We start from the raw sequence: 14,222 nt of genomic DNA on the forward strand, positions 1-14,222 counted from the left end.
CTATAAAGGAGTTATATTGTTGACATCTTCATAAAGACTCTTCCAAAAGAGGCTTTTGAGTATCTAAGGGAGAAATTGAGATTGCTATCAGTATCATTAATTCACTAAGTACTTCAAGAGAAATATGTGTGATCCAAGGTAGTCTGATCCTATTGGGAGTGATCTGGAATAGTCCAAGCATGTCAAGTGAGAAAAACTTAAAAATCCACTTTTTGGTGTTTTCTATATTTTAGTAATTCACATTTTTAGAGGTCTTTAGAGCAGAATTTGGGGGTCAAAATTGTTGGTGGTCCCTTAAATGGAATATCCAAAGGCATTGGATTTAAGGGACTAAAATGAGAACTCTTTGAGATCTTTCCAACAATGTAAGTGGTTTCAAATTTCAAGCGTCAAACAAAAAGTTATGACCCCACCAAGTTGGGTTATCTAAATTCATAGTTTTTTTGAAAATTTGTAGTTTTGTTTAATTGTTTTATTTAGCAAGACTATTCATTTTAAATTCGTGAGATTTTGGAGACTATTGGAATTCTAGATAATTTTATAAACCCCATTTTTAGATAAGATAAAGGGGACTTTTGAAGCATTCAACTCTTGTTATGAGTTTTGTTATTGTTCATTATTTTCTCAACAATACTTACAAGTTTCCACATACTTAGTATTGTTAATTGAATTCTCCACTCAATTCAGATCATTGGTATTAGAGTAGGCGTCACATGTAAAAGAATTCATCTTCAATTCATCTTCAAAGTATCAATCAGAATTCAAAGGGAAATCATGAATCCCTATCTAATCAAAGAATTCAATCAAACAAACAATGAAATAACACAATCAAATCAAAATAGGAATTATAAAGTAATTCAATCAAAAACTCCCTATTCCATGACTGTGTATAACTTCCATTGTTCTTCTCCTCTCTGTGGTATGGTGGCTCTTAGATATTGCGCTGACAACCTGCAATTGACACAAATATTCAAAGTTTGTGATTGTTGAAAATGAAGATTAAATGCTCAATTTATAGATTTTTGGAGAGGATTGATTGAAAGGTGGAACAAATTGATCAAGAGGTGGAACTCGCGTAAGCTCACATGTTGATTGATAGTTGAACTGCTGATTTGAAGGTGAAACTGAATAGATTGAATAGATTAATTGAGTCAACTGATTGAGAAAAACTAACTGAAGGAAGAAAAAGAATGATTGGAGGAAATTAAGAAGATGACAAAGCTAACTAGAAGATGGAAATAGAGATTGGAGAGATAATTGATTTAAATAATTAATTGATTGAATTAAGTAATTTAGCATGTGCTTGCATTTTAACTTAGATTTTCAATTTAATCTTTGCATGAAATTTAATTCAAATAATTGCATTTATTTTAAATTCAATTTAGTATTTGAATATATTTAGAACTTGACTTTGATTTTCAATTTGATTTTTGAAATCATGCACATGTAATTGAATTTGGAAGAAATTAGAAGAATTAATTAGCTAATTAAATAATTTAAAGAAACTATTTAATTATTTTAGAAATGGAATTTAATTAAATAATAAAGATTATTTAATTAAAGGATTAAATCACAATTAATTAAATAACAAATATTTAATTAATATTTAGAAAAGGGTTGAATGATTAATTGATTAGAGATAGAAATTGAAAATAGAATTTATTTAAATAATAAAGAGTATTTAAATTGGGGAATTAATCAGAATTAATTAAATAATAAATATTTAATTAACATTAGAAAATGCTTAAAATGATTAAATGATTAGAGATGAAAATTGAAAATAGAATTTATTTAAATAATAAAGCTTATTTAAATTGGGGAATTAATCATAAATAATTAAATAATAAATATTTAATTAACATTAGAAAAAAAGGTTAAAATGATTAAATGATGAAAGAATAAGAAATATAATGATTAGTAAGATTAAGAGGAAACATGAAATTAGAAGAATAAGATTAATTACCTTAATTAAATAATTAAATAATTATTTAATCAATTAGACGAATAATTAGTACATGATCAATGAGACATTTTTAGGTGTCTAAAGTAGGTACACTCATGTACATGTCACTTCACACACAATCTGGTTATCAAAGGTTGGGATTGGAGACACATAACCCATTAGTTTACCTTCCTTTGAGGCGCAATCAACCAAAGATGTCAACCAAATATAGATCCTATCAAAGCAATGATGAAAGAAACCCAAAACAAACAAAGGGAAGAGATGATAAGTTGATTTTCTCAAATTCTTCGAAATACTTAACAATCAAACACAAAAGAAAAGCCATTCAATAATCACACTCCTTTCAAGGTGCAGGTAAATTGTGAAGCTAAAATTGATGCAAACATTGTAGATAAATGGTTAACAAAGATTGACATATATTTCTCCGTGAATACCTTTTCCAATGCTTAGAAGATAACATTTTCTCTCCTTGAAGATGGAGCACATGTGAAGCAATCATGGGTAGACAAACTTACTTCCAAGAAGAACAATTCTATAATAGATAAAGAAGAAGAATTAGATGGAGGAATAGGTGGCAATCCTATATGGGAAGACTTTATAAAATTCATCAAAGAAGAGTACTTCCTTGAAATATATGCAACTTCAACAAAAGAAAGACCAAATAGTGTATGATTATACCAATAAGTTTCATGTTAGAGTAGACTCGAAGCCCTAACGAATGCACATGGTTTTGCAACAGTATCAATCTGTACATGACTGTATAGGCCTCTGGAGAAGCATAAAAAGTAGTAAATTACAGAGAACAGTTAATGTCTTTTTTTATTTTCCTTCACACAAACTTTTGTGAGACATATTTATATGTCTACCAACTCAAACAACTAGAAAACCACTAATATCCAACTGATTTTCAAATAGGTGACTGTTCAGCTTCACAAACAAACCCAATATTGCATAGTTGTATTACAAGTTTTGCATCTTTTACAAAGCATGACTTATGTGACCCTATAAGACTTATAACATAGAAAATGGTCTAAATAGAACTTATTACATGATCAAAACATAATGACATAGTGAATTTGACGAAATGGCCTCGTGGAGGCATGAACTCAACTAGGTGCTCTTATACCACTTTATCGACAAAGCTTGGCATCCAAGATTTAGAGAAGTATCAAGAGTTGAAATACCATGGTGGGCTGTATAGATATATCTAAATAGAGATGTAATTCTTAAATATTGAGACATTGAGTATTGCTTATAAATATGCCACAAAAAATGAGGAGAAATTCAAACAAAAAAGGAAGAACATTGCTTTGCAAGTAACAAATCCAAAGGTGAAAGTAGCAACGAATTCTCAAGAAAACAAGCCACTATTAATCCTCTCAATCATCAACATGAACACTGGATTACGAAAGACACCTAAGGACATAGGTATGTGGTGTGATATCCAGAAAAGTTTTTGGCATAGTATGAAGGATTGCAGGGCTGCTAAAACTTTGATAGAAGAAACAAATGAAGTGGAGCAAGAAGTTGACATGTTGTCCACAAACCCCTTAGAATAGAAAAGTGGTGAAACAATTATTGAATCAAACCCAAATGCCATTGTTTATACTACGGAAATCATACACCAGGATAATGAGGAATGTTTATTTCATTCACAAATATGAGTGAATGACAAAGCTCTATACTTCATAGTTGATAGTGGGAGTTAGAAGAATATAATCTCTGCTAAAGTTGTTACGAAATATACTACTAACAAATTCCTCCAATGAGTCACAAAAAACACAAGATGGTTTCTAGATCACTAGGGCACAAGAGAAAGCAACAAATAAAACATAAAACAAGTGAAAAATAAAATGAAGCAAGTGACAAAAGGGAAAAACACATGTGTAGGAAGCTCAACATTAATGTAGAGCTAGAGGCATAGGTTAGGATGATGCCACACCATTCACATTGGAGTTTCAAAGATGGTCCCACATACATGTTAGGATCAACAACTTTGATAATTCGAATCAAAGGTATATCATGTTTTTGTGATAAATTGATGAGTATTCTTGAATGAACAACCTTAAAAGTTTGACAAAGGAAACATACAAGTAACAAACAATGGAAACAAGCAAAAGGAAGAAGGCCAAAACTAAAATGGAAAGAAAGTAAACAAATAAGAAAGCACAATGAAAATAAAGGAGAAAAGAAGAAGCTCCCCACTTTTTCCTTAAAGAAAAATTGTGTGTGTGACTAAGATACAACATGATCCTTATTATGAAAGTATATAAGGTAATTCTTATCTTGCATTAATCTGATTTGAGCATAACAGATACTTGGATAATGATCTCCAACATATCTAAGTTATGCAATTCACTTAAACAATGTCATAATTCATAGAAAATAAAATGGAAATTATTTAAGATAAGATGGAGAAAATCACTACACATTCATATCAATCGTGAATTATGATAAATAATGTGTGAATTATAGTAAGACTAAGAATGAGTAATTTCATTAGTAGAAAAGGGATAAAGACATTTCTCAATTTTTCTAGACTAAGAAAGAAGTGATATGAAATACATGAAACATACTGATATATTATGAGATTGTATGTTTTTGTCTAATGATACACAATGCATATATTTATAGATGAAGATCAATAACTAAGAGTCACATACATGCTAACATGTTTCCATTGTACATTTGGTGACACGGTATGTGTGGATAGGATACTAGTGATAATTAAACTCATATTGTGTCGATATATGCAATATGAGACATCACCATGTGTTGGATGTGTGATGCCAAGCACATCAAACTTGAATATAACTATTTTTTATGGTTTGATTCCACATGTTGAATATGTATGCTTTGATGCTAGGTATGTAATCAAAGTTTAGGGATAAATGATCATCAATATGGCTGCAAGCATGAAGAGGAAAGGTGCTCAAAGGTAATACAACATCGTGCCCATGCACATCACATTCACTAGTCATATAAATAGTAGAGGTAACATGAAATTTATGGACAAGTTAAGTAAGTGTGTCTAAAATAGAAGTATACAGGGTAGAAAATTCTATGAAGGAAAAGATCTCACAAAAATGAAAAAAAATCTCCATAAAATACATCCCCATCCACAGGATAAAGAGATATGAAAGCACCAAGAATGAGGGGATAAAATGAAACAAAGTTATAGAATTGCATAAAAAAGGGTAAGATATGCATGAATAGAAGCTAAAGGAAAATGTGTATGGTCTAGGATAAATGATATAACAAGAATGCACAATCTAAGGGTAAGAGGGTAAGGACCAAATATATAACAAACAATGAATGTCCAAATTTCCAATCAAAACATAACAAGTAAAATGGAGGGTGGATCTTAACAATTAAAAAACTAGTTCTAATACCCCTAAACGATCAATTCTAAAAACCCTAAAAGATGGTAGATCTTAGAGGAGGAACACTAGATTGTGTAAGAATGTCAAGCTCATTAAAAATGTATGGGATAAACACCACTTAAATAAATATCTATGCTAAGTAATCAAATAAAGTATCCATCTAAAAATAAACCTAGATAAATGAGTAGGAACTTGAAATGATAAATGTTGAATTATAGGTAAAAATTAATAAAATAAAAAATGTGATAATTAGCTTGATTCTAAAGGTGGAAAAATGATGTTGTAGATGCCACAAATTGATTTGCAATGTTGTATTTTTAGGGATTGTATAGGTGACTTTCAAAATCTACAAATTGAGCACAATCTACTTTGGTTTAGTTTTTTGCTTTCATAACTAATCTAGGTAGTATTGTCAAAATGGTTTAGTGTGTGGACCTAAACTTAGACCCATGGGAAATGAACCTGTAGAAAACCAACCATGGAATTTGGACACCTTAAGCTTCTAATATATAAATTTTGTTCAGTATTGAAGGGGGATACAAACATATTTGGAGAATTTGTTGAATCATGAGGGTCACATTCTCCTCAGCCATATCCCTAGTTAAAGTGATTCAACAATTTTGGAATAAAGATTGAGGACATTAGTCAAGAATTAGATACATTAGTCATGAGGGTCACAAGTAGATAGTGCATAATTAATTCCCCTTTAAACTCTTTTATCTAGGCGTTCTTTCACATTCCAACATGACTTCCAATTAATGTATGTAATTAAATACAACATAAGAAACAAATCAACACATTTCAACATGGTTTCACATGAATGAATGAATGTCTTTAAATACAACATATCATACAAATCAATGCAAACATGTGCTAAGATAGTTCATGGCAACTAGTAGGAGGAAATCAATGAGATTTATTATGAATATGAGTTATTATAGTTTGAGGTTTATATTTTTGACTATCAAAATAAGCAAATTTGATATAGAGTAATGAACAAAGGATCTAGAAATCAAAACTAATCTCAAGGAATAAGTAATAATAAAAATGGAAAAAGATGATGTTGTGAACCATATCCATACAAGAATATACTACTTATAACATAAGAATTAAAAAAAATAAAATGATATACCATTTTATCTAAGCATTCTTTTACATTCCAACATGACTTCAAATGAATGAGTGAATGCCATTAAACAAAACAACATAGCACACAAATCAACACATCTCAACATGATTTCAAATGAATGAATGAATGTCTTTAAATACAGCATATGATACAATTTAATGGAAACATGTGCTAAGATAACTCATGACAACTAGTAGGAGGAAATCAATGACATTTATTTTGAATATGAGTTACTAACGTTTGAGATTTATATTCTTTATTGTCAAAAGAAACAAATTTGATATTGAGTAATGAAAGAGGATCTAAAGATCGAAACTAATCACTAAGAATAAGTAATAATAAAATTGGAAAAAAAATGATGTCGTGAATTGTATCCATACATGAATATACCACTTATAAATGTTTTGTTATATAAAAGACAATCCAATTAAAATGAATCCAAAATATAAGAAAAACAAATATCATATACTATACTATGACAAAAATATATTTTTTTATCTATCAAATTTTAACACATTAAATATTTGTAAGATTGATTATTATGCTCCCTAGGTGAACCTAACAAATTATATATATTTTTTAAACATTTTGTATCTCCTTTTCCTTGTTTTGAATGGGTTCAATTATTTAGAAAGCCAAGCAGAAAAGTCCACCTTACAATAAAAAAATAGTAATACCGTGTCAAATATGGCGCGTACGCCGCAGAGTCGCTGAATTTTTCTGCCTTCACTCATCTTATTCTGAATGGTCAACTCTGATTTGTATTCGTTAGCAAACAGCCATAAATTTAAAAATGCTATATTTGTCTACAGCACATCCAGCTGGCTGGATCAAATTAGTGCAATGAGGTGCGTGGTTCAAATCCTGTAAAGGCCCTTCTTTCAGTTTCTTTGCAAAATGATATGCCCAGGATGAAAATGAGTATGAATTTTGCAATCTGTAATGTTTAATTGTTATTTTGGATTGCTAGCAAGAGAGGCTTTGATCTTTGTTATAGGACGGAAAACTTTAGCTTCAAAATTGTGGAATTTGAAGTGCTAGCAGGGAAAGCTTTGATCTTGTGAAAATACGGGAAGCTTCGGATCTAAGATTGTTGAATTTGAATTGCTTAGAGTGAAAGCCACTGATATTTGTTGAAAGATTAAATATCTTTAGGTTAAGGATCCGATCTTTTTGTTTGAATTACGCAATCTTAGATTGTTGAAATTGAATTGCTAGCAGGAGAGGCTTACGATCTTTGTCAGATAACTGTTTATTTCTGGCTACGATTTGCTTTAAAGTCAGATAATTTCTTTGCCAGGATGAGAGGCTTTTGTTTTTAATGTTGTGGAGTACTTTCACTGGTAAAATATGCCCTTTGTTTACATTTTGTCGATTTTAGAATTGTTTCAGTGATGTTTCATTTTTTGTGCTGTTTTTCGCGTTGGCTTCTGATTTATTTTTTATTTTTAAGGTGGTGATTTCAGGAGCTTTTGATGGTTTAAAGCAGCTGTATCTGGAAGAGTTTGAAAACTTTGGACTATAAGGGTATTTTACTACGTGTTCTAAATCTGTGAGTATAAACATGAGAGACCCCTATATAATTTCCGAGTTTTTCATTTTGTTGATTTTTCAGGGCAATATTTTGTGGTTTGTTTGCTCATTTCTGTTCTTTTCTTCAAATTTAGTATGCAACCTTCCGATTTTCATGTATTTTACTTTCTTTCAGATTGATGTTGAAAACTCCGCTTTAAAAGAGGTTAATTGTTGAAACATTTGACCCTTTTTGAGTTTAAGAAGCTGATTATGCATATTTTGAAACATCTTCTAGTTCTGTAAGCAGAATGCCATGCTCTTAGAATTTTATATAGTTTTGTTTATTAATGTTTCCAGAACAGTATATAGGGATGTTATCGGCACATTTCTGTTAGTTATTCCTCAAAATCACTCTAGATTTTGGCGATTTTCATGTAATTTTCCTCTAGATTGATTTGAAAAGGATTACCATAATTTTAACATCTTGATAGCTCGCTTAAACCTGTAAACAGAATTCTTGGTTGATCCCTTAAAAAATTCCCTTTAATTTGTTTCACCAACGTTACAGTACAGTAATATTTGATCTCTCCAAAGAACGCTAATTTGTAATTTATGTGTACATTTCTTTTCATTTGACTTCGTACTAAGTTCAGAATTTGCATGTTTTTGTATAAATTGCTTACTTTTGAAGTCGAAATTAATTTTATCTACATTTATGAGATCATAGCAGTGAATACGGGACTGCAAAGATCAAATTACATAAGAAAACAAAACTTTTCACAGATAGATACAAGGGCAGAAGATGGGGTTCTGAGTTTTTTAAATCCTTTAGAAGGTTTGACCTTCTATTGCTAATTTTGGACGAAATTTGCGGTCTCCTCTATAAGAAGGGCAAGCAGAGTCAACTCTATTGATGTCAGAATATGTGGCTGGATGGTTGGCAAATCCAAGAATATACTTTGCACTAAGGCTAAAAATAATTATATTTTCTATACAATTTCATAGTTTCTACAAATAAATTTGGTTCTGAGTATGCTAGAAGTCGTCATTGTTATCATCATAAGTTGAGAATTCCATGATGATGTGCTCCTCTATCTCTGCTGTCCTCTTGTATAAAAATAAGTATATTATCTCCTCCAGGCTTGTAACCTTCCGTATGCATCTGCCTGCCTCACATCTATGTTGCTGCAAAGTAGTCCTCATTTTAGGCTAATATAGGAGAATTTTGCTTCAAACATTTCAAATTGGTTGTTTTGAGGAGCTGGTACACTTATATCTATAATCGTTTTGCAAGATCATGCAAACCAAGTTGGTTGCTGTGAGGAGACTTTTGATTTCGCCAACAATTCTGGCACATGCAACTTAAGGGCTGCACTTCACGGTAGATGGAATTTGTGAGTGTAAGTATTGTATAGTGGCCGTAATGTAGAGGCTGAATTTTCAGATCAGGTCGTTTGTACCATTCCTTTCAGATATGTGACCATACGTTTGTCATTCAATTGAAGTGTTTATAGCATCCTAGACTAATAATAACGGACCTTATCTATCTCTTGTCATTGGACAAACATGTCCATGAAAAGTCTGAATGTGCTCTATAAAATCTATCAATCTGTTGTAGGAAAGAAGATGCGCTTGTAGCCATGGAGGTCATGGCAGGAGGTGATACAGTTGACAACTAAGAAAACTTCAAGAGGACTATGGCCAATCAAGCTGTGAACGAACTGATCTGGACTCTGGGAGCAATCCAAGAGGCAGCATACTGAATTGCAGAATTCAATGTGTAGCAAGTAGAAGCACATTCATGCTCTTAAATGTAAAAGAAAATGGTAGTGCATATATAACATGGAGTTCTAGACACAAAAAAGGTTAAATGGATAAGAAGAACTGAAACCAAAATCTCATATATCTGAAAGCTGTGTACATAGCAAGATGTGTATGTATCCATCTCTTGTAAACTTCTAAAACTCTTGTTTTAGGTATACCATATACATACATGTAGATTACAGAAGCTGTCAAATAGATAAGAATAAAGGATGAGGAAGACAAAACAGTTCATTTCCCTACTTTTAGAAGGTTGGCGTCATATTAAAGATGCTGCCATTGTTTGATGTTGAGCACCAACTAATATCCGAGTTTTGCACTGATGCTTAGGCAGAACATATAGTGCAGAATGATGATTCTGATGCTTATTATCTGTGTTATGCTACCACCCGATTCACTGGAATATGAGCATGTTAAATGTTTGGCAAGCTGCCATTCAATGTTCAAGGATGACAGTGACTGCATGAGTGTTGTGCTTATGTTCTGAGAATTGACCTTCCAATTTCATGTGAAACAATTGAGGGTGCAATAGCTTGGTGTCCAATATGTTCCGTAATGATTCCTGAAATTGGCTAAACAAACTTGGAATAATAAACATGTCTGGGCTAACCAGTAACTTATTAGTGATAAATGAGGGAATTATCTAACCATTTTTAGGAGTGAAAGCATAAAAGGATACATCTATAATCATGCCTCGGATCCTTTCTGATGCTCATTGAATCTTTAGCTGGGATAGACTTTTATGGATATCAAATTCTTTTATTAGTTGTTCCTTTGTTATATTCTATAACCAATTGAAATATCTGCAAATAAGTTGTCATCTTATAGGGAATACATTTTGAAACGTAGATTGGGATTGTGAGAAGTGAAGGGATTTCTGAAAGCACTTAATTGCTGACGAACATTGTTAGTAATTAGTTATTTGTTAGAAGGTAGTTGGTTAGATTTGTTGTTTGATTAGTTGGATTCAGTTGTGAATCCAATTGTATAAATGTGTACTTTGGATCAAAGAATTTCAATAAGGATTTTTGGTGTGCCCTTCAAATTATCTCTGCATGTTGTGTTGATGATCTGCAGATCATCATTAGGATTGTGTTTGCAATTCTTTGATAGCTTCATTTGGTATTAGAGCAAAGGAAGGAGATTCTAGAGGGCAGATTGTTGCATTTGAGAAAGAATAGAGGGTGATGTATGGGGGTTTGGATTGGTCTTATAAGGGTGCTGCATTGTTTTCTTTTGATTCTATGTTTGTGAAGAATTTGAGAATGAGTCAATGAATGTGTGCATAGTGGTTGCTGATTTGTTGCATGGTGGTTGCTTATTTGTTAAAAAACTGAGCCATCACCTTGTATGTTCTGATTGCCCAGCAAAAGCAGAAATAAGTTCGTGGAAATCTGTGGGAAAGTGATTTTTCATTGCTGAATGTGGGAATGTGAAAGGAGCAGAAATTTTTTGTTGAATTTGAGGAAGAAGTGACTTGGGTTGTACTTTGAAGATTCCAGCTTTGGATGTGAGGACTAGAGCAGGTTGATGTAGGGTCTGTAGGCTTTAAAGGAGGCAGCAGTTGCAGCCAGATAAAAGGAAAGAGATGTGGGAGAAAGAGAGGAAATTTACAAAGTATTTTTGTCTATTGATTGCCCTTTTTTCATGTCCCATTTTTAATTAATTTAACTTCATGGATGGATTGCTCAATTTAAATAAGATGATTTATTTCTTGTAAGGCCTTTAGGGCCGACCTTTTTGTGACTTGTAATTTTTAAATTTTGGGCCCAAGTGCCCATTTGGGATTAGGCTGATAGTTTGAAGAGTTATTTTAATTTGTTCTCCCTCCAAAATGAGGTGTGCGATTTTGGGCACCCAAGTTTGGGTTGCAACATATAAAACTTGTAACATTTTCATTTTGGGAAATCATCTCATCTTATGCCAATTTATCTTCAAGAGCACTTTGTGTTCAAGCATCCTTATGTGGACAAAAACCCATAGAGAATTGTGGCTTGTGGTAAAAAACCCATGAGTTACAAGAGTCAGAGGATGAAAACCCTTTGATTTACGAAGGCATTCTCATTCAAGGATTGAATCAGAGCTTCACAGATTTGCAAGACATTTCAGTTATTTAGTGTGCGTTCATTTGTTGCAGGTGAAGTATATGTAGTTGGAGTGAAGTTTTTGTGTTAGTTTGCTGTTGTGTTGTGTATTCTTGTAGGATTCCTTGCTCCCATTCTTTTTGTTCTTCTTGATCCTTTCCAAGAGCCAGGAATATAAAACTTCTTGTGGAGATCAGAGAGTTTTCAGTGACTTTGTTGGTAGTGTGTGCGAGAGTTAAGGCATCACTAGTTGCAAATTTTGTATTTACCATCACAGAAGCAGGAGATGCGAGCACTGGCAACTATGGAAAGGGGGGAGGAATTGAAATCGAGGGGGTCAATCAAGTGCCCCCTCCCGGGCCCACTCCAGCATGAGAAAGAGTTTAGAATAGTATGGCTTATTTCACCCATCCCAGGGATAAGTAGTTGGATATAGGGGCGGGAAGGAACGCGAGAAACTTCTGCCGGCTCAACTATAGTTCTCACGAGGATACATTGTAATGACTATCACATCAGCCCATTATGCTGTAAAAGTTAGAACTGTACCCAAAAATCAGAATTATGCCAATATTAAAAGTTGCATGCATTTCTGGCTCAATTTGTGCAAGTTTGGGTCACAACTAACTAGTTTTATTAGTGCTGTTTGGTGTAGTTTGGTGAAGTTTATTGTTTATGTTCAAGTCTGTCATTATCATTGAAAAATCTGATTTGGGACATTACAGTGGTATCAGAACTAAGATCTTCCAGCCCGTAGGGTAGATTTGTTTGTTGATGGTTTCAACTTTCAAGTGATAGATAAATTAGGTACTTGAAAAGAGAGCAGAAGAAGTTGCTAGAACAAACCCCAATGACAGAGGATATGTAAGGAGAAGAAAAATCAGTGCTGAAGATAGAGAGAAGATCCTCCAAGAAAATGTAATCAGAATGAATGTGAGGCAAGATGCATTGACTGCTCTATAGGTGAAAATGTCAGAAACCCCAAATGAATTGAAGAATGCAAAATTAATAGAGCAACTCAAGGTGAAGGAAGCACATTAGGGAATGGTAGTTTATGGGGCATTGCATTCCAAAACCTTCAAAGCCAATGTTTCTAAGAAAGGAAAGAGTTGAAGAAGAAGCTCATGAAGATCCTTATGGCAATTATCTTGAAAGAATCCTTGAAGAATACAACAACAAAACCGAGTCTTTCAAAAGAAATGTGTCTCTTATGACTTATTTGAAAGAATCCTTGAAGAATACAACAACAAACCTGAGTCCTTCAAAAGAAATGTGTCTCTTATCACTTATTGCATTATGGTCTTCATTTTCAGCATTCAAAAGAGAGTAAGTTGGTTGGACATATTGATTCAAATCGGGCAATTTCTATAGATATAAGAAGTCTACTTCTAGTTATACTTTCAGTCTTGGTTCCTGTTGGTGTACATTTTATCATATGCCGAACATTAGAATAAAATACCCAAGGATACTCTATCCTCTCTTGAAAAACCACCACTTATGCTAAGGTTGCAAGAAGACTATATGGCGATTCCAAGGTTTCTTTGGTCAGGTCTTGACATGTAGATAAGCTCAATGGGCGTTGTGATATGTTGGTAATACACAAAGGGACTTAAGCTTGGCTCGTTCAATTCACAATGGAGGTTTATCATTTGTGGGTTTTGGATTGTGGACTTCATGAAAACTGAAAAGGAGATATGGTTTAGAAATTCTAATCTATTCCTAAGAATTCAGGAGACGGTAAAGACTGGGTAAACTAATAACAACACTTGTTTCGCACACTTAGGACAACTATGCAAAGCATGTGCAATCTTCTAAGGTTGTGCTCAAGATTTTCATACTTACGAATAACACCAACAATTGAACAATATTACTCAAAGTAGAAGTTAAGCATCCACATCAAAAGCTCAGGCTAACTTTACATATCGAATGAAAATCATCCATCCAACAAAAGTATGAGCAAAAAGTTTCACCAATCTAAACTATCAAATCCTTCATTCTTCTAGCATACATGAAATAAAATTTAAACTATGATGAGGGATAAGAACCATGCCAACTCCAAAATAAAAGAGGTAATCACCATCAATTCGAACAATGCATTACTTATTACGTTGGCAATTGTATGCAACAATTGCTTATCTCAACATGTTTTGCAACATGCTCCCATGATTTACAAATGAGGGGTGATTCAATTTACAGGATCCCCAATTACAATTAAATGGCCAGGATTGATTTCTAATCAACGACTGAGATTAAAACAACCTAACCCTAATTAGGGTTTCCCAAAATAGATCAAATATCCGTTGGATGAGAGACAAGTGGCACAAGATGCT

At 32.8% G+C, this 14,222-nt stretch overlaps 1 protein-coding gene across 9 annotated transcripts in view; it reads left to right on the forward strand.

Moving 5' to 3' along the window:
* Positions 1-7,118: 7,118 nt before the first annotated feature.
* The window catches only part of LOC131064641 (syntaxin-125), a 30,478-nt gene continuing 23,374 nt past the window's right edge, over positions 7,119-14,222 (forward strand). The window contains exons 1-3 of one of the 9 annotated variants that reach the window (XM_057998849.2): positions 7,119-7,323; positions 7,446-7,818; positions 7,929-8,027. The gene's annotated coding sequence lies outside the window, so the exon portion shown is untranslated. Of the gene's footprint in view, positions 7,819-7,928; positions 8,028-14,222 lie in introns of all 9 variants that reach the window. The other 8 variants (XM_057998850.2, XM_057998856.2, XM_057998851.2 and 5 more) reach the window with 8 other exon arrangements.

The sequence above is a fragment of the Cryptomeria japonica genome, chromosome 9 (genome assembly GCF_030272615.1).
Source record: "Cryptomeria japonica chromosome 9, Sugi_1.0, whole genome shotgun sequence".
NCBI lineage: Eukaryota > Viridiplantae > Streptophyta > Pinopsida > Cupressales > Cupressaceae > Cryptomeria > Cryptomeria japonica.